General features: G+C 41.8%; 1 long non-coding RNA gene and 1 pseudogene across 1 annotated transcript in view; both read left to right on the top strand.

The window, feature by feature from the left end:
• LOC140188611 (uncharacterized) overlaps positions 1–23948 on the top strand; it is a 66141-nt gene extending 42193 nt beyond the window's left edge. Inside the window, exon 3 of the long non-coding RNA XR_011883338.1 lies at positions 22123–23948. This is a non-coding gene — a long non-coding RNA (uncharacterized lncRNA). The remainder of the gene's footprint in view (positions 1–22122) is intronic.
• Positions 5436–5576, top strand: LOC140188813 (U2 spliceosomal RNA; annotated as a pseudogene).
• Positions 23949–25527: the final 1579 nt, after the last annotated feature.

The raw sequence follows: 25527 nt of genomic DNA, 5'->3' as shown, positions 1-25527 counted from the left end.
ATCTCCAGAATACTACTATCTTACACACAGAAAGATGCCAGTGAAGCTGCTTCCTGTGCAGTACTGGAAAAGTGGAAATGATGGCCAGTGCACTGGTTGGCATGGTAATGCTACAGCTACATCTGCTGCCACATAGTTCAGTGACTTGGTTTGATCCTGCTATTTGTGTAAAGCTTACATGGGTTCCGCCTGGGTGCTCAGATTTCCCCCGATGCCTCAAAGCTTCGCAGGCCGGTCGGCCGACTGGCCACTGTAAAATATCCATAACATCGGCAGATGACGGGAGGTGCATCAGAATCAGGTTCATTATCGCTGACATATGTCGTGAAATTGTTTTGTGGTAACAGTACAGTGCAAGGTATAAAAATTACTGTATTTTACAATAAATATTAAATAGTACAAAAGAGGCTGTCTTCATGGGTTCATGGACCAGTCAGAAATCTGATGGCAGATGGGAAGAAGCTGTTCATAAAACATTGAGTGTGGGCCTTGAGCCTCCTGTACCTCCTCTCTGATGGTAGTACTGAGGAGAGGGCATGTCCCAGAAGGTGAAGATAAAAGAGAGTAACTTGCATGGAAGTCAGTGGGGGACTGGGACTGAAAATTGCTTTGAGAATTGGCATAGACTCAGAGGGTCCAATGACCATCTACTAAGTTGCAAGAAAATAAACATATATATAGTTCCATTGAATCCTTTCTGTCCTCTATAGCCTTAGGAACAGAAACAACTGAATTTCAAAAGTAGGTCCTTTGGCAATGTAGAACTCACTTAGTACAGTGGCTGATGATATAGATCTGATAATTCCTTGACCTGGGTCATCCATCAATTGTCCTAGGTGATTATTGACTCTGTCTACTTGGGCTACTCTGCTGCCCCCTGCAGGATAAAACAGAGGCTGCACTTACTGCTGTAAAACATATATATCTTTAATTAATATCTTTAATGAGATGTTCATTAATGCAGCAACTAACTGCTTAAAGAGATTAACTTTTATTCTCATTACGGTTTATGATGAGAAATGCAAAGATATTAAATTAAACTACTTGTAAACACATATTTCTTCATCGTTAAAGAATGCCAATTACCCAACAGAACCTTTTTAAACAACCAACAAATATTTTGATTATCAGCAGAGAGAAAATGAGTCACGTGATTTTACTTTCAAATAAAGCACAAACATCTGGATGCGCCAAACATCACATCAATTTTTTTGTCCCAATCTCAGTTAATTGTCCTGTCTGGAAGTGTCTGTGCTCATTTGTACAACAGCTGTCTCGATCCTAAACACACCCTATTTGTATTGCAGTCAGGCACACAGAAGCAAAGTGTGTTTGGAACATCATTCTCCTGGCTGCTGATCTGCTCTACTGTCTCCACCATGCTGTTAATGGGAAGGGACAGTCTTCTGCATGGAATTGAATTTTTTACCTTTAATCCCAATTCCATTCTATGATGGACTTTTCAGGAGTGTTGGGAGGATCTTACGGGATATAGGCATCCGTTAGTCTCATGAGACTGTGGATTTTCACCTTGGAAGGTTTCCAGGGCGCAGGCCTGGGCAAGGTTGTATGGAAGACCAGCAGTTGCCCATGCTGCAAGTCTCCCCTCTCCATGCCACTGATGTTGTCCAAGAGAAGGGCACTAGGACCCATACAGCTTGGCACTTACGGGATAAGGTCAAAGTAATAACTTAATATGATGCACTTACACCCTGTGGACCTGTGAAACAGCAACTGAGCTAAAGCATGCAACCTGCCAACAGTTGCATATAGGCCAGGACTCGACACTAGGCTTGATCCGATCCCGAAGAATCACCAGCGGCCACACTTCATTAGGAGTTTGACTAGATTGGGTACGTCACCAAAGACGCTGTAGCACCTTTCTAGAGATGTTACATGGACAGCATTCTGACTAGCTGCGTCACTGCCTGGTCTGAAGGCTCGGATGTAGAGGACTGTGTACTCAACTAGGTCCATCAAGGGCCCAAGCCTCCCCACTGTCCAGGACAGCTTCAAAAGCCAGTGCCTGAAGAATGTGGCACCCTCACCAGGCAAGACATGCCCTCTTCTCATTGCTACCATCAAGGAGGTGCATAAAGATATACGCTCAACATTTTAGAGACAACTTCCTCCCCACAACTATCAGATTTCTGAGCAGTCCATGAACACCACTTCACTATTCCTGTACTTTAAATTTTTTTTACTGTATCATATAATAATTTTGATTTTGATTCTGATTTGATCTAATAGCAACTGCAAGAAATAGACCGTCAACTCTGTGATGAGTGTTTCTTGCAAATGAGGGTTTTCATTTACATCGGTGCCCAGACCTGAGCCACGTGAGGCAGCAAGGCAGAGGCAGAGTACCTTGATCAAAGCTTGCTGAAATGGTCTGCAGGGATGGGGAGACTTACTTGCAGCAAGTTGCTCTGTAAATTCTGTTTCTTCTTTTTATGTTTTACAATTTTAATTTGAATAATTAAGGCAGCCAGACCTTTTGAGGTTACGTGAAACGTTGTGCTTAGTAGTTGCACCTGTATGAGTGTCCTGGGTAAAAGAAGTATGTAGTTAGACACTCCAGAATTTAAGTGATTTTCAACTGCGAAAAGGAGCTAAAATGGTTTTGCACTATTGATGACAGGCCTCAGCCAATTTCTCACATTCTCTTAATGGGACATGCAAACCCAGGCAGGGGATAATGTGCCAGAGGAAGATTGTGCATGCCAGTGGATACACCGCCTCTGACACTACCCAACCAGATCCACCATAAAATAAGAAGGCCATTGGACAAGGATGACCATGAACTTCTAGTTGTCTATCACTTTAATTCTCCGTTCCACTCCCACTCTGACCTTTGTGTCCTATCTTCTACATAGTTCCAGCAAACCTCAATGTCAATTCAAGGAACAATGCTTTACCTTCTGACTAGGCACTTCTGCAATTTCAGATAATTAGCCTTTCCAGTTTGAGTGAGAACTGACCATCTCTGGTGTAACAGCATCTACTTGCATTATTAATACAGTTTTTTTAATTCTCTCCTCAGACGTTATCTGACCTGTTGAGTATTTCCAGCATTTTCCGTTTTGTTTCCTGACAGGAACCAGTTACGGAGGTCTCCTCTGGGAGTGAGAGCCCCAGCACATTGGAGCAATGAAGAAGTGATCTCATGGGGTACATCACAGTGTTCTTTACACCAAAAATGTGAAGATTATCACAGAAAATGATTAACAGAGCTAATTATTAAAGTAATTAGAACAAGGATTAATTTATTCATCTATTGCAGTCAGGATGGGTACAAACATTCAAGTGTATGAATTATCAGCAGGAGTAGGTCACCTGGCCCTTCTAACTTGGTCTGTCATTCACTAAAATCAGTCGATATCCTTTACTTCACACAACACACATCAAAGTTGCTGGTGAAAGCAGCAGGCCAGGCAGCATCTCTAGGAAGAGGTGCAGTCGACGTTTCAGGCTGAAACCCTTACTCACACTTCCTTCAGTTAGCCCTGACGAAGGGTCTCGGCCTGAAATGTCGACTGCACCTCTTCCTAGAGATGCTGCCTGGCCTGCTGCGTTCACCAGCAGCTTTTATGTGTGTTGCTTGAATTTCCAGCATCTGCAGAATTCCTGTTGTTTGCGCCCTTTACTTAACAGCCTTAATTATCCAGTGGAACCTGTCATTCGCTTGTTTGTCAATCTCTTCCTTAAAAATATTAAAAGACTCAGTTCCACCTCACTTTGAAGAAAAGAATACCAAAAGCTTGAGCCTTTGAGAGAATAAAATTCAATCCATCTATTCTTTATATGTGTGATGTCCTGGTTATAAACTGTGACCTTCGTTCCAGTTTCTTCCACAAGAGGAAACATCCTCTTTACAATATTTAATGGTTTCAAACAGGGTGGCTCTCACTGTCTTAAACCAAGGAATTCATGCCTGTTCTCCCACCCATTCTATCCGAGAAAACCTTCTCTGAACTGTTTCCAACAGATTTTGCCTCCTTCCTCGAGTGAGGGGTCAATTGTTGTTCAGAGGGATGAGTAGGGAGCTTGTGAAGTGTCTGGCCTTTCCTGGTTCTGTTTGCCTCATTACATGAAGAATATGGAAGCTTTAGAGGGGTTGGAGAGGTGATTTACCAGGCTGCTGTCTGGATTAGAGAGCATGTCTAATGAGGTTAGGTTGAGCAAGCTAGGGGTTTTCTCTCTGGAGTGATAGAAGATGGTAGGTAACTTGATAAAGGCATATAAGATGATGAGGTATAGATAGAGTGGACAGCCAGCGCTTACTGCCGCCTCCACCCCCAGGGAAGCAATGGCTAATACAAGAAGACATACTCTTAAAGTGATTGGAGGAAAGCATATGTCAGAGGTAGGATTTTTGCACAGGGAGTTGTGTGCATATAATACACTGCCAGAAGCAGTGGCAGAGGCAGATGTGGGAGGAAAGGGTTATATTGATCTTGGAGTAAGTTCAAAGGTTGGCACAACATTGTGGGCCCAAAGGCCTGTATGGTGCTGTAATGTTCCATTTAATAACTGGAATGTGAGGGGTTTACATTGGGAAAATTGAATCTATGTTGCAAAATGCTAATGAATGCCAACAATGCTTGTAAATTTGAGATCTTCACTGAAATCATTGGAGATCAAATCATTTCTTACTGAAGACGAGCCTGGGTGAGCACTGTGAGACCGACTGGCAGAGATGATATAAGAAGCCAGTAGAACTGCAGCCTCACCACTCTAGGTGACCCAGTATCCCAGCTGAATTTGATATCTGGAGCTGCCTTTGTTTTCACCCCATCTCCCCCTCTCGATCTGCTACAGGTGCTTTTAAGGATCCTTTGAAGAAGGAGTTGAGAGATGCATCTCTACGTGGCAGGCTTGTAAAAATCTGTGAATATGTTCCCGATCAGAGATGTCTGTGTAGGATGTCTCTGAAGACATTCTGGGAGTTGGCTCTTGACCTATGGGCATGTTTTGTACCCTATCCAATAATCCCATACACAGTCTAGTTGGCCTGTGATTACCATAAAGGCACCTCTAGTAATGGAATACGGTTATCAGTGTTACCACTGAGGCAACCTGGGATTAATATCCCAGCAACTAAACGCTCCAGTACCACTGTAAATGGTAACACACTGACTGGGCTTTGAAAAACGTAAGAGTAACTAGCAGTAAGTTTTCAGACTACCTAATCGGGCCTCTTAATGTCAATAAATAGCAATGATAGGTGTTCTCGTAGTTAATCCATGACTATTCTATGATAGTTGGAGACTTTACTCAAAAGTTCCAGTGGGTATTGGGAAGGGGAGAAGTAACGATGTCATTAAATGTGCACCTAACACCATAAGTATATCAGGCATTAACTCGAAAAAACATACAGAGCGAGGAAGTATGATGCAATTTCACCTGGAAATGATCACTAGTGTGACCTACTTATTGTTTCTCAGCCTCTTGGCTAAGATCAAGTGTAGTGTGTACTTTGACTTAATTTTTGACTGATTTATTTAAGAAATGAGGGTGCCTAATAATCCAGTTTCTAAGAAATTGAATTGATGACCAATTAAGATTGGCAAATCTCGTTGTATAGACTCCCAAGGATTTAGCGTGTGATGGCATTCTCAATTGCTTAGGGACAGAAAGGTTGCAAAGAAGTAACCAGTAAAATTTCACACCTCGTAATATTTTCAGCGAGTTTTACATTGTTGACAGTTCATTAATATTTGATGTTCCTATTAGGTCACTGACACGATTCCTACCAAACTGTGCGAGTGCGCGGCTGCACAGTAACTGAAATGCTCCCGCGAATGTAGCCTTTGGATGCAGCTAGAAACCTGAAAGATTTTCTTCGTTGTACTGTATTTCATTATACCCTTCAATTAATGAATAAAATCAAAAGTATGTGGTTTTCAATTTTCATTCTAAATATTCATTTAAGATACCATGCAGTTTTCAGGCCGTGTAAACATTTCTTGGTCAGAGTAATGGTTGGTCCGCGCAGCTATGAAAGAATATTAGAGGGATTGTTGGCCACTGATTTCTCACCATACACTGAAGAAGGTTTGTAAGCAACTCCCCGTGGAAGGTGTGTCATTTCATCCTGCATTTAACAGTTTTTTTTGCTTTCAAAGGTGAACTTGGTTTCAGGGTTTAATATCTGTAGGTGCAGGCAGTTTTAGTGCTACAAAGGCAACATTGGAGCCATGGTTAATTCAAAGTAATGAAACTGGATGCACAATTCAAAGATATACATAAATCCAATAATTTTTACCCAGTTTGCTTGCTACTATGAGTTGGGCACGTGGCCAAGTGGTTAAGGCGTTCGTCTAGTTACCTCAAGGTCGCTAGGTTGAGCCTCAGCTGTGGCAGCGTGTTTGTGACCTTGAGCAAGGCACTTAATCACACATTGCTCTAGTCTGTGCGAGGAGTGGCGCCCCACATAGACTTCCAATATGTGCCTTGTAAGGCATGAAAATGCCTGACGCAGGCCTCTCATGGTCTGAGTCGACGTTCCCTCCCTCGCCTTGCTTGCTACTATGTCTAGGAGATTAATCCTTAATCCATTGTAAACTTGGTGGGTGGTGGTTCTAAAGTTCAAAGTCCAAGCATATTTATTATCAAAGTACATATATATCACCATATATAAACCTGTGATTCATTTTCTTGCAGGCATACTCAATAATCCAGAATCGAATAATAATCATAATAAAATCAATGAAAGACCGTACCCACCAGTGCACAAAAGACGAACTGTGCACATACAAAAAGAAAGAAATAATAATAAATATTGAGAATACGAGATGAAGTGTCCTTGAAAGTGAGCCCATGGTCTAGGGGATCATTTCAGTGATAGGCAAGTGAAATTGACTGAAGATATCCCCTGAGGATTGAGGGGTAATAACACTTCCTGAACCTATAACTAGTGGAGCTGCATTTTAGAATTCACATTATCAGTGCCTGTAGCACACTCTGCAAGTTAAAGAGTGCAGATTGGAACTGCCAGATAAGGTAGCGTGATATGAGGGAAAACTCAGAAAGCAGCTGTCAGGCACAGAGCTGCTGAACACAAAACCATTGCGGCATAAGAATTTGACATTAATTGCATCGTTTGGCTTTGTGTGAGTGACAGGGGGACAACAGCTTCACAGTGATGCCGTCCCAATTAGCAAACCTTGTAGAAAGCACTGATTTTGTATAGACCAGGAACAATCATAACTTCACTAACAGGTTTCAGCATTATATAAAACTGAAACGATAGAACAAGTGAAGCAACATAAAGGTCCGGTCGGTCATATAATGATTAAGGACAGAAAAATTAATCAAATGCTCAGAGATACCTGTATGTCTACAGTCACAATTTACAACCACTAAGTTCCGATCCTTGAGCAATAACCTTAGTGGGTTGAGCATCATCTGTAGGAGGAAAGTGATAGTCAATAGTTCAGGTTGAAATTCTCAGAATCAGAATCAGGTTTATTATCACCGGCATGAGGCGTGAAATTTGTTAACTTAGCAGCAGCAGTTCAATGCAATACATAATATAGAAAATAAATAAATAAATAGATCTTATTCAGTGTACTTTATACAGTATGCATATATTGAATAGATTAAAAATCGTGCAAAAAACAGAAATACTATATATTTTAAAAAGGTGAGGTTCTGTCCAAGGGTTCAATGTCCACTTAAGAATCGGATGGCTGAAGGGAAGAAGCTGTTCCTGAATTGCTGAGTGTGTGCCTTCAGGCTTCTGTACATCCTACCTGATGGTAACAGTAAGAAAACGACATGCCCTGGGTGCTGGAGGTCCTTAATAATGGACACTGCCTTTCTGAGACACCGCTCCTTGAAGATGTCCTGGGTACTTTGTAGGCTAGTGCCCAAGATGGAGCCGACTAAATTTACAACCCTCTGCAGCTTCTTTCGGTCCTGTGCAGTAGCCCCTCCATACCAGACAGTGATGCAGCCTGTCAGAATGCTCTCCACAGTACAACTATAGAAGTTTTTGAGTGTATTTGTTGATGTACCAAATTGCTTCAAACTCCTAATATAGTCGCTGTCTTGCCCTCTTTATAACTGCATCAATATGTTGGGACTAGGTTAGATCCTCAGAGATCTTGACACCCAGGAACTTGAAACTGCTCACTCTTTCTATTGTATTTTGTTCTGTAAAGGCCTGCAAGAGAATGAATCCCAAGGTGGTATATGGTATTGTACATGTAGTTTGATTATAAATTGACTTTGAACTTTGACGACAGACTTATTCAGAATCAGGTTCAATATCACTGGCACATACCATGAAATTTGTTGTTTTGCATCAGAGGTACGATAAAAGAACTATAAATTACAAAAAGAAATATATAAAAAATTAAATGAGTAGTGAAAAAGAGAGCAAAAATATTCAGGTAGTGTACATAGGTTCAGTGTCCATTGAAAAATCTGGCAGTGGAGAGGAGGAAGCTGTTTCTGAAAAGTAGGGTGTGTGTCTTTAGGCTGTTGTACATCCTCCTTGATGGTAGCAATGAGAGGAGGGCATGTCCTGGGTGATGGGGGTCTCCGATGATGGATTCTGCCTTTTTGAGGCATCATCTTTTGAAGGTGTCCTCAATGCTGGGGAGGCTAGTGCCCATCATGGAGCTGGCTGAGTTTATAACCTTCTGCAGCTTTTTCTGATTCTGTGCAGTGGTCCCTCCATAACAGATGGTGATGTGACCAGTTAGAATGCTCTGCATGTTACATCTGTAGAAATGTGCTGGAGTCTTTGGTGACAAACCAAATCTCCTCAAACTCCTAATGAAATATAGCCACTGTCATGCCTTCTTTGTAATTTCATCGATATGCTGGGCCTGGGATAGACCTAGAGTGATGTTGATATCTAGGAACTTGAAACTGCTCACCCTTTCCACTGCTGATCCCTCGATGAGGACTGGTGGGTGTGTGGCCTCGACATCCCCTTCTTGAAGTCGACAATCCAATCCTGGGTTTTACTAAAGCTGTGTGCAAGTTGTCCTTGTGACACCACACACCAGCTGATCTCACACCCTGTATGCTCCTCATCTCCATCTGCATTTCCGCCAACAGTTGTGTCATCGGCAAATATGTAGATGGAGTTTGAGCCACACAGTCGTGAGTGGAGAGGGTGTAGAGCAGTGGTCTGAGCGCGCACCCTTAAGGTTTACCGGTGTTAATTGTCAGTGAGGAGGAGATGTTCTTTCCGACCTGCGCTGGCTGTAGTCTCCCGATGAAGATATTAATGATCTAGTGCAGGGGGAGGCACAGTGGCCTCGGGTTTGTAGTATGTTGATTAGAACTAAGGGCGTGATTGTGTGGAAAGCTGAGCTGTAGTCAATAAACAGCAGCCTGATGTGGGTATTACTGTTGTTCAGGTGATCCAAGGGTGTGTGGAGAGTCATTGAGGTTGCATCTGCTGTAGGCCTACTGTGGGATAGGCAAATTGCAGTGGGTCCAAATGCTTGCTTAGGCAGGACTTGATGTTGGCCATGGCCAACCTACTTCATCATAATAGATGTGAGTGCAAAAGGACGTTGAGGCAGATCACTCTGCTCTTCTTGGGGACTGGAATGATTGTTGCCCTTTTGAATCTGCAGATACAAGATCCTGAATCTTCACTGTGTTGGGGTATATCCAATGTTAAGAAGGGAAGCATCTGAAGGTGTGTATTCAGATAATATTGATATTTAAGGATGGGATTCTCAGTGCTTGAGGAAGCCAACAGCTAAATGGGATTGGACTTACCGATGAAACCAGTAAATGGCAATTCAGCGTTCTGCTGGTGATCCAAGAGGAGAGAAAAAAGAGAGCTATTCAACCCATTCCAGCCTACTCAAATAACATTATTATGTTCTTTCCATGACTTGCCATTATCCAATCCACCCATCCCCCATGCTGTCCCAAGCCCCTGTAATCTTGACTTCTGCTGAGATCTCTCATGTAGTGTAATTGCTCCTTGCAATGCCATATCATCCTCCAAGAGGACCACAGCCCTGTGTAGGGTTTGGAGGCTTGTGTGCCTCAATGACCCGGAGAGTTATGTTGGTTGGAGTCAGGGCCTTGTCACCCATGCCAAACAGGTCAAAGGGTAGAGGCCAAGTGAAGAGTGATCCACCTCTCCTCCAGCTTCGGGAGTTTAGCTCAGGGCTAACAACCTTGTCTGGTCAAAAAAAAATGTTACGGAAACAGCAATGAGGAAAACTTTCATTGTTGCCCTAATTGCCAGTGGCATAGCAGACAGTAACCAACTAACTACCCTTAAGTCATGACCTCTTTTCCTGCTGCAGGATCTCTTCTCTTGCCATTTCTCCCCCAGTATTTATTTACTCACCATTCCCTGTCCTTCTAATTTCTCCTTTTCTACCTCCTTTCCTTAGTTCTCTGTCACCTTCCACTGCTATCGACTTTAGTCTGTCTGTGTAACACTGAACAAATGATCAAACACCCTATTGCTGGGTGGTTGAGGAAGGTTACGATGCTTAATGGAACACAAAAAGCTACTCTGGGGATTACATGATAACTCTAGGACAGTGCTTATAGCACAATTTACCTCAGAAACCATGGACAACTGAAGGAGAGATGGAGACTTCAGAATAATTTATTGGGTAATATCTGTCAAGTTAACCGAAAATTATTCTTGTTGAAAATCGGAGGTAGGCTGAGCAATAACTTCAAAATTAAACCGATACTGGAGTGCTTAGAAATATATAAATTCAACATAATAACTTTTTGAAATTAACAGCATGATTTGTAACTGAAGAAGATCACATTCGACTGGCTGGAAGCATCTTGGCCACAAACTTGTGCTTGAATTCTCCACAGATTGCAAAATTTACTCCCTGACCCCGTATAACTGACACGAGCAGAAGATGGATCAATAAGCAAGTGACAGAACATGTATTTCTTGAGGGAGACTTGTACAGCAGTTTATCTTGTCAATTGAACTTTTATGTACAGTCGGAACTTTGGAGATGTATGTAGGTTTGCCAGGATGTTGCAAAAAAAGGGGAACCAGGGTAGATAAAAATATACAAACCCATTTTACAGAGACCATTTCATCAGCATTTTTTAGAAAGCAAAAGGAATTTGACAATAGATATTGTAGTTTACTTATCAGACATTTGGCTTATAGAATATTCGTCCAGGAGACCAAATCAGCAATGTTCAAAAAATATATTCTGGAATATTTCTCCTATCTGAGAATCTGATCTTGCAAAGTAATTTGTTATGATCCCTAATGGTTCTTGATCCCTTTAGTCTTTGGGACTGGATTCCATTCTATTGCACAGATTTATCCACCCACCACTTGTCCAGGAGCCGTCAGTCTGGCAGCCTGCAGGCCCACAAGAGATTAAAATCTTACTGAGGTCCTGTTGTTACAATCGATAGGTCTTCAACACAGCCAGCAGCTCCAGGCCACTACCACATCTCTGTGGATGCAGTACAATCAGCACATTCAGTTCTGATTTCAGGTTTTGAACATTTGAAGTATATTGCATTTGTATAAGAATATTATCATTTGCTTTTGCAAAATCATGCAATTTCCAACAACGCTATTTGAGTAGTTTAATTGACACTAGTAACTCTGACTTATTCTTTCTTCTCCTGTTGAATTGTGTAAGATAAGGGAAACAGGTAGGGAAGTTATGGAAACTGATGATTAAAGAAGAGGAAGTACTAGCGCTTTTAAGGAATATAAAAGTGGATAAGTCTCTGGGTCCTGACAGGATATTCCCTAGGACTTTGAGGGAAGTTGGTGTGGAAATAGCAGGGGCTCTGACAGAAATATTTCAAATGTCATTAGAAACGGGGATGGTGCCAGAGGATTGGCGTATTGCTCATGTTGTTCAATTGTTTAAAAAGGGCTCTAAGAGTAAACCTAGCAATTATCGGCCTGTGACTTTGACGTCAGTGGTGGGTAAATTGATGAAAAGTATTCTTAGAGATGGTATATATAATTATCTGGATAGACAGGGTCTGATTAGGAACAGTCAACATGGATTTGTGTGTGGAAGGTCATGGTTGACAAATCTTATTGAATTTTTGAAGAGATACTAGGAAAGTTGACTAGGGTAAAGCGGTGGATGTTGTCTATATGGACTTCAGTAAGGTTCCACACAGAAGGTTAGTTAGGAAGGTTCAATTGTTAGGTATTAATATTGAAGCAGTAAAATGGATTCAGCAGTGGCTAGATGGGAGACACCAGAGAGTATTGGTGGATAACTGTATGTCAGATTGGAGGCCTGTGACTAGTGGTGTGCCTCAGGGATCTGTACTGGGTCCAATGTTGCTTGTTATATACATTAATGATCTGGATAATGGGTAATAAATTGGATAAGTAAGTATGCAGATAATACTAAGATAGATGGTGTTGTGGATAATGAAGTAGGTTTTCAAAGCTTGCAGAGAGATTTAGGCCAGTTAGAAGAGTGGGCTGAAAGATGGCAGATGGAGTTTAATGCTGATAAATGTGAGGTGCTACATTTTGGTAGGACTAATCAAAATAGGACATACATGGTAAATGGTAGGGCATTGAAGAATGCAGTAGAACAGAGGGATCAAGGAATAATGGTGCATAGTTCCCTGAAGGTGGAATCTCATGTGGATAGGGTGGTGAAGAAAGCTTTTGGTATGCTGGCCTTTATAAATCAGAGCATTGAGTATAGGAGTTGTGATGTAATGTTGAAATTGTGCAAGGCATTGGTGAGGCCAAATTTGGAGTATTGTGTACAGTTCTGGTCACCACATTATAAGAAAGATGTCAACAAATTAGAGAGAGTACAGAGAAGATTTACTAGAATGTTACTTGGGTTTCAGCACCTAAGTTACAGGGAAAGGTTGAACAAGTTGGGTCTTTATTCTTTGGAGTGTAGAAGGTTGAGGGGGGACTTGATACAGGTATTTAAAATTATGAGGGGGATAGATAGAGTTGATGTAGATAGGCTTTTTCCATTGAGAGTAGGGGAGATTCAAACAAGAGGACATGAGTTGAGAGTTAGGGAGCAAAAGTTTAGGGGTAACATGAGGGGAAACTTCTTTACTCAGAGAGTGGTAGCTGTGTGGAACGAGCTTCCAGCAGAAGTGGTTGAGGCAGGTTCGATGTTGTCGTTTAAAGTTAAATTGGACAGCTATATGGACAGGAAAGGAATGGAGGGTTATGGGCTGAGTGCAGGTCGGTGAGACTAGGTGAGCGTAAGAGTTTGGCAAAGACTAGGAGGGCTGAAATGGCCTGTTTCTGCGCTGTAATTGTTATATGGTTATGGTTATATGGTTCTTATCTGCTTAAATGAAGTCACCCTGCTCTAATTCATTCGCTGCAAATCATTAGAAGATAAGTCTTTTGAGAATCAGCATGTGTTGATTTTCTGATGCAGGCAGATCAATTAATTGAGGGATGAACATTGGCCAAACTACCAAAGTCCCTGGTCTTCAAGTCATGCCTTGGAAATGTTATGCTCATTTCAAACTAATGACATCTCTGTCAATGCAGCTTTCCCTTGCTGTTGCATAGATGCGTGAGTCAGAAGGTAAACTTGAATACAAATATGACTCCTGACATGCAGAACAATGGGAAAAAAAATGTTGCAGATGCTGGAAACCTGAAACAAAATCAGGAAATGCTGGAAGCGCTCAGTAGACCAGGCAGCATCTGTGGAAAGAGAAACAGAGTTAATCCAAAACATGATTATGCGCAAACCAGAAAGATAATTTGTCAGAAATATTGTTGTCAGGGACTTCAATTTGCAATGTTATCTCTGTTTCACTTTCCACAGATACTGCTGATCTGCTGACTGTTTTCAGCATTCCCTGGCTTTGCAAACATGCTCTTTGTTGTTAAAGTTCTCAGTGTGCAGAACAACTATGTTTACAGTACAGGGGAGCAAAGGAATCCTTCTCCGTTACATTGGGCTATATAAGTATGTACGTATTTGAGCTTTAATATATGCGTTTGCATCTGTCCAAGGTCTAAGTGCATGTGTGCTTCACTGTTTTCCAGCTAGTAAGCTTGCTTTTATTGTTAGCACAATTTTGTTCCTCTCTCTCTCTGCACACCAAAGAGTTTTATAATATTTTTAATGGATTCTATTGGGTTTCATTGTTTCATGGCTAACTGCAAGGAGATGAATCTCAAGTTTGTATAAAGTATACATACTTCTATAAAAAATGAACCTTGAACTATGTGTGTATGCTTCTCAGTGTATGGGTATTTACAGATTGTGTGGTTTTCCATGTTTCTTTTTCCCCTTTGTATTAGGTTCATTGTTAATTCTAAGTGTTTAAGTTCAGATGTATTTAAGTAGGCTCGTGAATGTCTGTATGAGTTTCCACACATATTTATTTGTGTTGAAGTCTTGGTGTCTGCTTTTCTATGTATTTGTTGTTTGCTGGTGAGGGGCCTTAATTGCTCAAACTGTGTGAAGCTTTTATCTGGATTATGTAACAGTGAAGCTATTTAGTGACATTTGGCACAAAGCTCTCAAAGGCCTTCATCATCAGTCAGAAAACAAATTTATAGCCCACACAGCTATTAAACTTCACACCTTGTTATCTTTCACTAAATTGATCCCTGAAGGGTTCAGAATTACGGCAAAGAGACTTTTAATCAAAAATCATTAGCTGAAGATGTTCAGGTGTCATTCTGAGCACAGCAGTAACAAAATACTAATCTCTGTGGCCTGTAAAGAGACCTAAATCATTTGCCTCTTTTGTGCCTAATTCAGCTTTCCCCACATTCTCCCTTGGCAGTGTTCTTTCATTAGCCGTGAATCACACGTCAAATCAGGAGGGGAGATTTAGCCAAAGACTTCTAAAATTTTGAAGGCATTTGGTAGAATAAGTAGGACAAAATATTTTGTTTAGATAGAAGGTGAGTTATTATCAGAAAAGAACAAAGGTAAAAGAATTGGAGAGATCACAAACAAGAGAAAATAGCTGGGGGCTTCACTGAAAAATGATAATCCAGCAAATGTCATGTGACAGGCAGATGCCAAATTGTTAGGATTTCCAAATAGTCAAGTGGGAGATGATCAAGGTGTTACCGTATCAGTAAAAGAGTCTCCTTGCCACCCCCCTCACCTGTTAAATCCACTCCTGATCATTTTTTCTTCAGTCCTGAAGGGTCTTGGCCCAAAACCTCGACTGTACTTTTTTCAATAGATGCTACCTGGCCCACTGAGTTCCTCCAGCAATTTGTGTGTGCGCTGTGCAGTTCCTCATTTTTTATTTATCAATTAAGGTACAGTGTGGAATTCGCCCTTTGAGCAGCTTTGCCCAGCAATTCCCCACTTTAATCTGAGCCTAATCATGGGCAACTTACAATGACCAATTAGCCTACCAATCAGTATGGCTTTGGACTGTGGGAGGAAACCGGAGCACCGGGAGGAAACCCACAAGGTCACAGGGAGAACGTACAAACTCCTTACAGGGCATGGTGGGAATTGAACCCGAGTCGCTGGTACTGTAAAGCGTTGTGATAGCCACTACGCCACTGTGCCACCCCAAAAGGAGAAGACCTAGGGACAGGAATATGGAGAAGACCTTGCCAAAGTCCAATGCCTAGGCTTTCATATGGACGCTGGAGGATAGTGTCAGAGGGGATGTTGAAATGTGCTTAGGCAATCACAATAAGCAGATCTGTGCTGTGATAAATGCCGAATTATAAAATTGTTGCACCTGGTGAGGAAAAAAAGTTCCTTGCTTTTTTTCCTGAGGAAATATAGGTGATCTATTTAATTCGCTGTTGAGATCTTTGGGAGCTTGTGGTGTGGTGACAGATGTGATATCCTCAGCAATACATCTGTCACTGTAACTGATATGGAGAAAACTAGAGTCAACTGAATCTAAGGTTTGCAAGTATCACAATGAATGAGCAGCATAAAATGCTGAGGGAGGCTGTAGGCTCTGCCACCAGAGAAACCGGTCCCCTTTCATGTCCTCTAACAATCTCTTTCAAAATCTGGTATGTTTCATATAACCATATAACAATTACAGCACAGAGACAGGCCATCTCGGCCCTTCTAGTCCATGCCGAACGCTTACTCTCACCTAGTCCCACCGACCTGCACTCAGCCTATAACCCTCCATTCCTTTCCTGTCCATACAGCTGTCCAATTTAACGTTAAATGACAACATCGAACCTGCCTCAACCACTTCTGCAGGAAGCTCGTTCCATACAGCTACCACTCTCTGAGTAAAGAAGTTCCCCCTCATGTTACCCTAAACTTTTGCCCCCTAAATCTCAACTCATGTCCTCTTGCTTGAATCTCTCCTACTCTCAATGGAAAAAGCCTATCCACGTCATCTCTCTCTATCCCCCTCATAATTTTAGATACCTCTATCAAGTCCCCCTTCAACCTTCTATGCTCCAAAGAATATAGACTCAACTTGTTCAACATTTCTCTGTAACTTAGGTGATGAAACCCAGGTAACATTCTAGTAAATCTTCTCCGTACTCTTTCTATTTTGTTGACATCTTTCCTATAATTCGGTAACCAGAACTGTACACAATACTCCAAATTTGGCCTTACCAATGCCTTGTACAATTTCAACATTACATCCCAACTCCTATACTCAATGCTCTGATTTATAAAGGCTAGCATACCAAAAGCTTTCTTCACCACCCTATCCACATGAGATTCCACCTTCAGGGAACTATGCACCATTATTCCTTGATCCCTCTGTTCTACTGCATTCTTCAATGCCATACCATTTACCATGTATATCCTATTTTGATTAGTCCTATCAAAACGTAGCACCTCACATTTATCAGCATTAAACTCCATCTGCCATCTTTCAGCCCACTTTTCTAACTGGCCTAAATCTCTCTGCAAGCTTTGAAAAACCTGCTTCATTATCCACAACACCACCTATCTTAGTATCATCTGCATACTTACTCATCCAATTTATCACCCCATCATCCAGATAATTAATATATATGACAAACAACCTTGGACCCAGTACAGATCCCTGAGGCACACCACCAGTCAGCGGCCTCCAACCTGACAAACAGTTACCCACCACTACTCTCTGGCATCTCCCATCCAGCCACTGCTGAATCCATTTTACTACTTCAATATTAATACCTAACAACCTTCCGTGTGGAACCTTGTCAAAGGCCTTACTGAAGTCCATATAGACAACATCTGCCGCTTTACCCTAGTCAACTTTCCTAGTAACCTGTTCTAAAAATTCAATAAGGTTAGCCAAACATGACCTTCCATGCACAAATCCATGTTGACTGTTCCTAATCAGACCTTGTCTATCCAGATAATTATATATACCATCTCTAAAAATACTTTCCATCAATTTACCCACGGCTGACATCAAACTCACAGGCCGATAATTGCTAGGTATACTCTGAGAACCCTTTTTAAACAATGGAACAACATGAACAATAGACCAATCCTCTGGCACCATCCACGTTTCTAATGACATTTGAAATACTTCTGTCAGAGCCCCACTAACTTCCCTCTAGGTCCTAGGGAATTTCCTGTCAGGACCCGGAAACTTATCCACTTTTATATTCCTTAAAAGCACCAGTACTTCCTCTTCTTTAATCATCATAGTTTCCGTAACTACACTACTTGTTTCCCTTAGCTTACACAATTCAGTATCCTTCTGCTTAGTGAATAGCAAAAAAAAGAAATTGTTCAAAATCTCCCCCATCTCTTTTGGCTCCGCACATAGCTGTCGACTCTGATTGTCTAAAGGACCAATTTTATCCCTCACTATCCTTTTGCTATTAATATAACTGTAGACACCCTTTGGATTTATTTTCACCTTACTTGCCAAAGCAACCTCGTATATTTTAGCTTTCCTAATTTCTTTCTTAAGATTCTTTCTACATTCTTTATATTCCTCGAGCACCTCATTTACTCCATGCTGCCTATACTCTCTCTTTTTCCGAACCAAGTTTCCAATATCCCTTGAAAACCATGGCTCTCTCAAACTTTTAACCTTTCCTTTCAACCTAAGCTTCTGTACCCTCAAAATTTCACCTTTAAATGACCTCGATTTCTCTATTAAATCCTTCCCATAAAACAAATTATCCCAACCCACTCCTTCTAAATCTTTTTGCATCTCTTCAAAGTTAGCCTTTCTCCAATCAAAAATCTCAGCCCTGAGTCCAGACCTCTCCTTCTTCATAATTATATTGTTATATTGAAACTAATGACATTGTGATCACTGGACCCGAAGTGCTCCCCAACACACACCTCTGTCACCTGACCTAACTCATTCCCTAACAGCAGATCCAATACTGCCCCTTCTCTAGTTGGTACCTCTATGTATTGCTGCAAAAAACTATCCTGCACACATTTTACAAACTCCAAACCATCCAGCCCTTTTACAGAATGGGTTTCCTGGTCTATGTGTGGAAAATTAAAATCTCCCACAATCACAACCTTGTGATTACTACAAATATCTGCAATCTCCTTACAAATTTGCTCTCCAATTCTCGCTCCCTATAATACACCCCTATAAGTGTTACTACACCTTTCCCATTCCTCAATCCCAAATAGCCTCCCTAGACAAACCCTCTAATCCTGCCAGAGCACCACTGTAATATTTTCTCTGACGTGCAATATAACACCTCCCTCTCTTGTCCCTCCGACACCCGAAACAACGAAATCTAGGAATATTTAGTTGCCAATCACACGCCTCCTGCAATCATGTTTCACTAATAGCTACCACATCATACTTCCAGGTATTAATCCATGCTGTAAGCTCATCCACCTTTCTTACAATGCTCCTAGCATTAAAATAAATGCATTTAAGAAACTTTCCACCTCTTACTCTCTGTTTATCACTAACGGTGCAAACAACTTTACTGTTTTCTTTTTCTTCCTTCTCCCCTACATCTGTTCCTACACTCTGGTTCCTCTCCCCCTTTGTATCTAGTTTAAATCCACTGGATCCTCTCTAGCAAACCTACCTGTAAGAATATTTGTCCCCCTCCAGTTCAGATGTAAACCGTCCTGTCGGAACAGGTCCCACCTTCCCTGGAAAACTGCCCAATTATCTATCAATCTGAAGCCCTCCGTCCTGCACCATGTCTTCAGCCATGTGTTGATCTGCGCTATCTTACTATTTCTAAACCCGCCTGCACGTGGCACTGGTAGCAATCCTGAGATTGCTATCCTGGAGGTCCTGTCCTTTAACTTGGCGCCTAACTCCCTAAACTCACCTTTCAGGACCTCCTCACTGTTCCTACCCACGTCATTGCTCCCTACGTGGACCACGACATCCGACTGCTCACCCTCCCTCTTAAGAATACTGAGAACTCGATCCGAGATATCATGGACCTTGGCACCAGGGAGGCAACAGACCATCCAGGATTGTGGATCTCTTCCACAGAACCTCTTATCTGTCCTCCTAACTATCGAATTCCTTGTCACTACTGCTCTCCTCTTTTCCTTCCTTCCCTTCTGAGCTGAGGGTCCCGTCTTGGTGCCTGAGACACAACCACTGCAACTTGCCCCTGGTAGATCATCCCCATCAACAGTATCCAAAATGATATACTTATTATTGGTGGGAATGGCCACAGGGGTGCTCTGCTCATTCTGTCTATTCCCCTTCCCTCTCCTGACAGTCACCCCGCTACCTGTCTCCTGACTCTTAGGGGTGACTACCTCTCCATAATTCCTGTTTATTTCTGCCTCTGCCTTCCGAATGATCCGTAGTTCATCCAGCTCCAGCTCCAGCTCCAGTTCCAGTTCCCTAACTCGGTTTGTCAGGAGCTGCAGCTGGATGCACCTTTTACAGGTGTAGTCATCAGAGACAATTGTGCTCGTCCTGACTTCCCACATACTGCAAACGGAGCACTCAACTGCCCTAACTGCTGCCTCCATTACCTACTCTTAAGGTAATTAAATTAATTAAAGGAACTTACCTGGCCTTACCTCACTTGGAGTGAAGCTCGCCCTTCAGCCTCTGCTCGCCAAAGCCTCTTGAGCCAAAGCCTTCCTACTCTGTCTCCCTCTAGTCCGTAACACACTCCATTAACCTGCTTGCTTTTAAACTCTCCCGCTGCCTCATGGTCTGAGTTTCACGCGCTTGCGCAGTCGTGCCCTGTTCAACTGCCAAAGAAGTGAGAGCATTGTTCATTCTTCACAACTCCAGTGAGTAGAAACCAACTTCAGCCAATCTCAAGTTATAGAATGATCATCCTCCTCAGCCGAGGAAGCCTTTGATGCTGCAGTTAGCAATTTGCTCCTTGCATCTCACCATACTTGTGAAGATGACAATAAATTCAACTTGGCTTGACCTGACTTGCAAGATATATCTTTTCTTAGCTCTGAAGAGGTACAGAGTCTAGAATATTCTAGATATAGTTTAGCATGATCTCCTTACTGTTCTACAGTTTTTCTAAAGTCCCTCCTGTAAGGGTCAAAATGCACCATTACCTGTTTCAACGCCAGGACTTTTAAACTATCTGCTTTGATCTGTTGTCTCCTTTTTTCAATCTAAAAAGTTATTAAATTCGGGTATAATTTTAGTATCACAGTATCCTCGCATGCTTTTCAATCTTGATAAGGTCCTTTATGCTTTGTCAGTATTTGGCTAAATTTTTATTTATTGAAATACAGTATGGAATAGGCCCTTCCTGCCCTTTGAGCCACGCTGCCTAGCAATCCCCCAATTTAATTCTAGCCTGATCATGGGACAATTTACAATGACCGACTAAATTATCAACCAGAACGTCTTTGGAGCGGGAGGAATCGGGCACACCCAGCGGAAACCCACGCGGTCGCAGGGAGAATGCACAATCACCTTACAGGCAGCATTGGGAATTGATCCCGGGTCGCTGGTACTGTAAAGCACTGTATTAACCATTGCACTACTGTGCCACCCCAAAACACTGAAAGCAGTTTTAATTTTCTGTCTATGTGTTAATCCTGTCTGTTCTTTCTTCCCAAGTATCTCCATTGATGTAACTTATTCCTTCAGAATGATAGGGTCCAAGCCTTGCCAACAACTGGACTAATCTGCATTCAGAGTAAACACAAACATAAAAAAAAACTATGAAATGGATGGGGGATGAATTTTGAGATGCAAATTTAATCTTCTTTATAACACAACTTCAAGCACTGTATCGATATTGCAAAGATCCCTTCAAATGAATTTCATTATTTACTAATTCTTGGATGATCTGGTCTTCGGAATTGTTATCAAGTCAAACGGGGCGGATGGAGAAGGTACTTGCTAAAGAGTTGATGGGCAGCCATTCAGCTTGTCACTGGTATGGGCGGAGCCACTTTTTAAAGAGCTATTGATCACCAGCAGTGTTCCTGAATCCCTGGAGGCAATTAATCATTTCATCAGATCTGTATTCCTAACGCATCCGGTGAACATGTCATCTGTAATCAAGTGCAATTCTTGACTCCTACACAGACTTTTCACAGTTCGCTACAAAATAATTCAATTATATTTGTATTTCAATTGAACAATTCCTTATCTGCGAATTAATACACCATGTTCTTATCTGAAGCAACAAATTGTGCACTGCCTGATTCCTCTAACGTTTGATATTACTGGCCTGGGGAGAATTTGCTTTATCTGAATACGTGCAGACAGGTCCTAGACACAGCATTTTTCATTCAAAATGGTAACAACTGCATGACAAGCGTGGAACAGTTTGCTGTCTAAACCCTAGTGTCTTTTTAATGACTGGTTGCAATTAAATCACATTCTGAGTTGCATTTTTAAACAGAGTAAACCACAAATGGGAAATCAGGTCCCAGAATTCAGAAACAAATTTGGCAGGTGGCTGCTTGCCGCTTCCCCTGCTGAATTGCTATTTCATTTATTTGGTTCTCTGGAACCGGGCTGCCTGTTGTTAGATTGGGCAACTGTAGATGTTTGACTGCTGTCATTTATCATTCTGTGACCCTGTGGAGTGAGAGTCAGTAGGCTGTTCTGCCTCGGGACGTGATATAGCACTGGCTGTGTAAGATAATCCGCTTCAGATCTCTTGAAGTTAAGGAAGAAAATTTCAGGAGTGTTGGAGCAAGTGACTGAGGTTTGTACTCCGATACATTCTTGGTTATTGCTAAGTTCTATAAATAGATCCAGCACACTCTATGGTTCAGACGTACCTTAATCTATTTGATTTTGTAGGTGGATGGACGTCTCAGAATAGAAGATGTCATACGAGCAACACAAGAAATTGCAGAAGCTGGAATCTGGAGCAACAACCAATCTGCCGGAAGAACCCGCATGTCAAGCAGCACCTGTGGTAAATAGAAGAAACCCTGAATCAGAACTCTACACTGGTTACTGGGATATAGAACGCAGAAAAGTGCAGGTCCTTTGACCCATGATGTTGTGCTGGCCATTTAACTTACTCTAAAATCAGTCTAACCCTTCCCTGTCACATAACCCTCAATTTTTCTTTCATCCATGTGCCTAAATAAGAGTCTCAAACATGTCTCTAATCAATCTGCCTCTACCACCAACACCGGGAGCATGTTCTATGCACCCACCACTTCCTGTGTAAAAGTACGTTACTCTGGCAACTCCCCTATACTTTCTGCTAATTATCTTATTATTATACCCTCTCATGTCAGCCTTTCTGTCCTGGACAACTACCCATGCCTCTCACGTGGAGGGTCTCTGCATAATGCTTCACCCTTTGCTAAGCTGAATGAAATTTCAAGCTCACATTTGTCAGCTTGAGCTCAGTTGGTTAAATACTTTCCTTTGGGCTAGGAGGTTGTTCAGTGAAGTCACACACAAACATATGGCCGACACTAACACTTAAGTGTAGTGCACAGGAATTGCTTCTGCACTGTTGGAAACGCTGCTATTCCTATGAGATGTTCAACTGGGGCTCCGTCATTCCTGATAGATGAGCATAAAGAAACCACTCTCTGATTATTTCAAACAAGGGCAAAGGAGTTTCCTTTAGCGGCATGTCCATTACTGATTCCTCAATCAACGTCACTAAGTAAATTGCTCATTGTCAAGTTGTTACTTGTGAGAGCTTACCAAGCACACAGTGGGGTTTCCACACTTTCACTTTTTAGATGATTTTACACTTTAGCTATTAAGTACTACAGGTGAGGCTGCAAAGGGTGTGCAGTCACAAAAATGCAAATCATTCCTTTCTTTAATGAAGTAACAAGATATTTTACTTCTATTGTTTTGTTAAGCCATGTGGAAGAGTGAAATGAGCTTTGTAATACTCATTTTTAAATGTAAAGTAATAAACATGCCATTTGATTTTTGCACTTACTGTATGGAAGTGCACTGTTCCCTCGATCTTTGATTTTAAGCTTTTCTTGGAAACTGATGGGATCTTCCTTTGAAGAAAAAGATCTGGCTATTTCATTCCTGGGCTTCAGTGAGGAGCCATTTGTGGCTTTCCTGTAGGGTTATCTCCTTGAGAAGGGAACCCCAAAGATCTGTGCAACCCTGTGGGGACTGAAAGAAGTGTAGTGCTCTGGCGGTTTAGAAACCGATTACCAATTCTACTTCTCCATCTTGCCACTCCCACCCACAGCTATACCCTCTTGTTGTCCGTCATTTCATTCTAGCCTTCTGGCCAGATTCTCATGCCAAGCGGAGGAAATCAGGCAACCAAAGGACCACATTTGGCCCTTGCCACCAATACTCATTTTGTTAAACTCAAGGTTGAAGATCTTCAACTATAATGAACCCAATTTCATGCCACATTAATTAGTTATATATTTGCTTTAAAATAATCACAAGAGTACAATGATTCCTAGTATAAATCCTCTCAAAATCCATTGCAACTGCTGTATAACCTCAACTACAATCAAGCACACAACACCATTTGGAAATGATCTCTGCTTTTGCTGCTGGCTGGTGAAGCCTCTTAGTGGTTGCCTGTTACAAAGTAGCACCTAAATGCAGACTGCCTCTTAGGCAGATAAACTTACCAGAATTACAATCCAACCTCAAATGAAATCTTTGAGTTTGAGATGCACTTAGAATTGCCTGAGACTGAGCAGTTGTTATATTGATCGAATTATCTGCCTTATGACAATAGCAAACATTTTTTTTCTGTGTGTAGTAGGTCTGGGTTGCTTAACTACTTGCTGTGTGTTTTTGCCATACAGATGTCATGTTCATTCTAGTAAAGAATGGAAACTTGTCAGTCTATGATTAACTTGTCCAGTAGAAAAATGAAACTTTCATGTGTTTTCAAGATTTCGTGTGTGTGTGTGTGTGTGTGTGTGTGTATGTATGTATAACTGCAAACATTTACAACATTTCTCTTTTTCCCCTTGTTGCCTGACCAACTGAGTAATTCCAGCACCTTCACTTTATATTCTGGACAGTATTTCGAGTTTCCACATGTACAATTTCCAAAAAGAATCACTGTGCAGTGACTTACTGAAAGTCTGACATGATTTTACCTATACTTAAGCAGTGGAAGAAAGATAAATAAGAAAGATTCAAGATTAATTTATTATCAAAGAATGTATAAATTATACAACCTTGAGATTTGCTTGCTCACAGCTAGCCACAAAACAAGAAACCTGAAAGAACCCAAATTAAAGAAAAGAAATAAAAATAAAAGGCCAATACTCAATGTACAAGAAAAAAAATACAAATCATACCAACAATTGAAGCGAACAACAGCATTCCAAACCAAAATGAGTCCTCAGATCCAAATCCAGGAGGGGCCTGGAATAGGCCCAAAGCCTTGCTTATCGGTACATCATAGTAGCGGTCACGGAGCACAGCAGCCGGGGCAGTCTTCGTAGCCTCAGCGTCATGAAGATGACCATCATGAAGAACGAGCGAATCAGCTCTTGTCCCAACCGACAGCTTATCCTGTCAGTCTATCTGGGCTAGTGTTTAAATTGACCAAACAATGGAACAGCAAAAGGCTCCAGTGCCCTGGAGAGAGGAGTGAAGATCACGGAGAGCAAGTGAAATCGGCTCTCGCCTCCAGTCTGGGCTGGCATTTAAATTGTCTAAACAGCGTATCGTACCCTGCACTGGGACTCAGGCCCCACTGCTGCAAAAGGCTCTTCACACTAGGACCCAGGCTCCGCTGCTGCGAAAGGCTCCGGGCCTAGACCATGCTGTCCAACAATTCACTCCGGGCCCCGATTTCATCGCCCAGCCACAAAGCCACTCTCAAACTTTCAAGCTCTTCAGATCAGCTCAGCGCACAGAGCAATCCAACCTGATTCCCAGGCCACTTGAATGAGCACCAACTCTTCTCTGCCTGGGCCTCAACTGCTCTTTTTGATACCCAGAGTGATCCAACCAATGGAAAGTTAATGTTCCTTGACTCATTTTCCCCAAACATTCCTAACTCTGCAGCACTAGTCATCCTCATGTGAATTGGCATCATTCAAGAAACCAAATCTATCTCCCACGTACTGTAACAGGCCAGTCTTAAAGAGACAATCACAAGGTTTTGACATGTATACAGCTCGATGTCGGTGGGGTTTTTCTGACTCTTTTGATCATATTGCTTACCATGTGGTGACTGCCATTTTATTGAACGATTTCTTTTATTCTTATTAATTCACTGGAGTATTT

Source organism: Mobula birostris, chromosome 27, assembly GCF_030028105.1.
Source record: "Mobula birostris isolate sMobBir1 chromosome 27, sMobBir1.hap1, whole genome shotgun sequence".
Lineage (NCBI taxonomy): Eukaryota > Metazoa > Chordata > Chondrichthyes > Myliobatiformes > Myliobatidae > Mobula > Mobula birostris.
The sequence above is the reverse complement of the archived record's forward strand: the minus strand, read 5'-3'. Positions and strand labels throughout refer to the sequence as shown.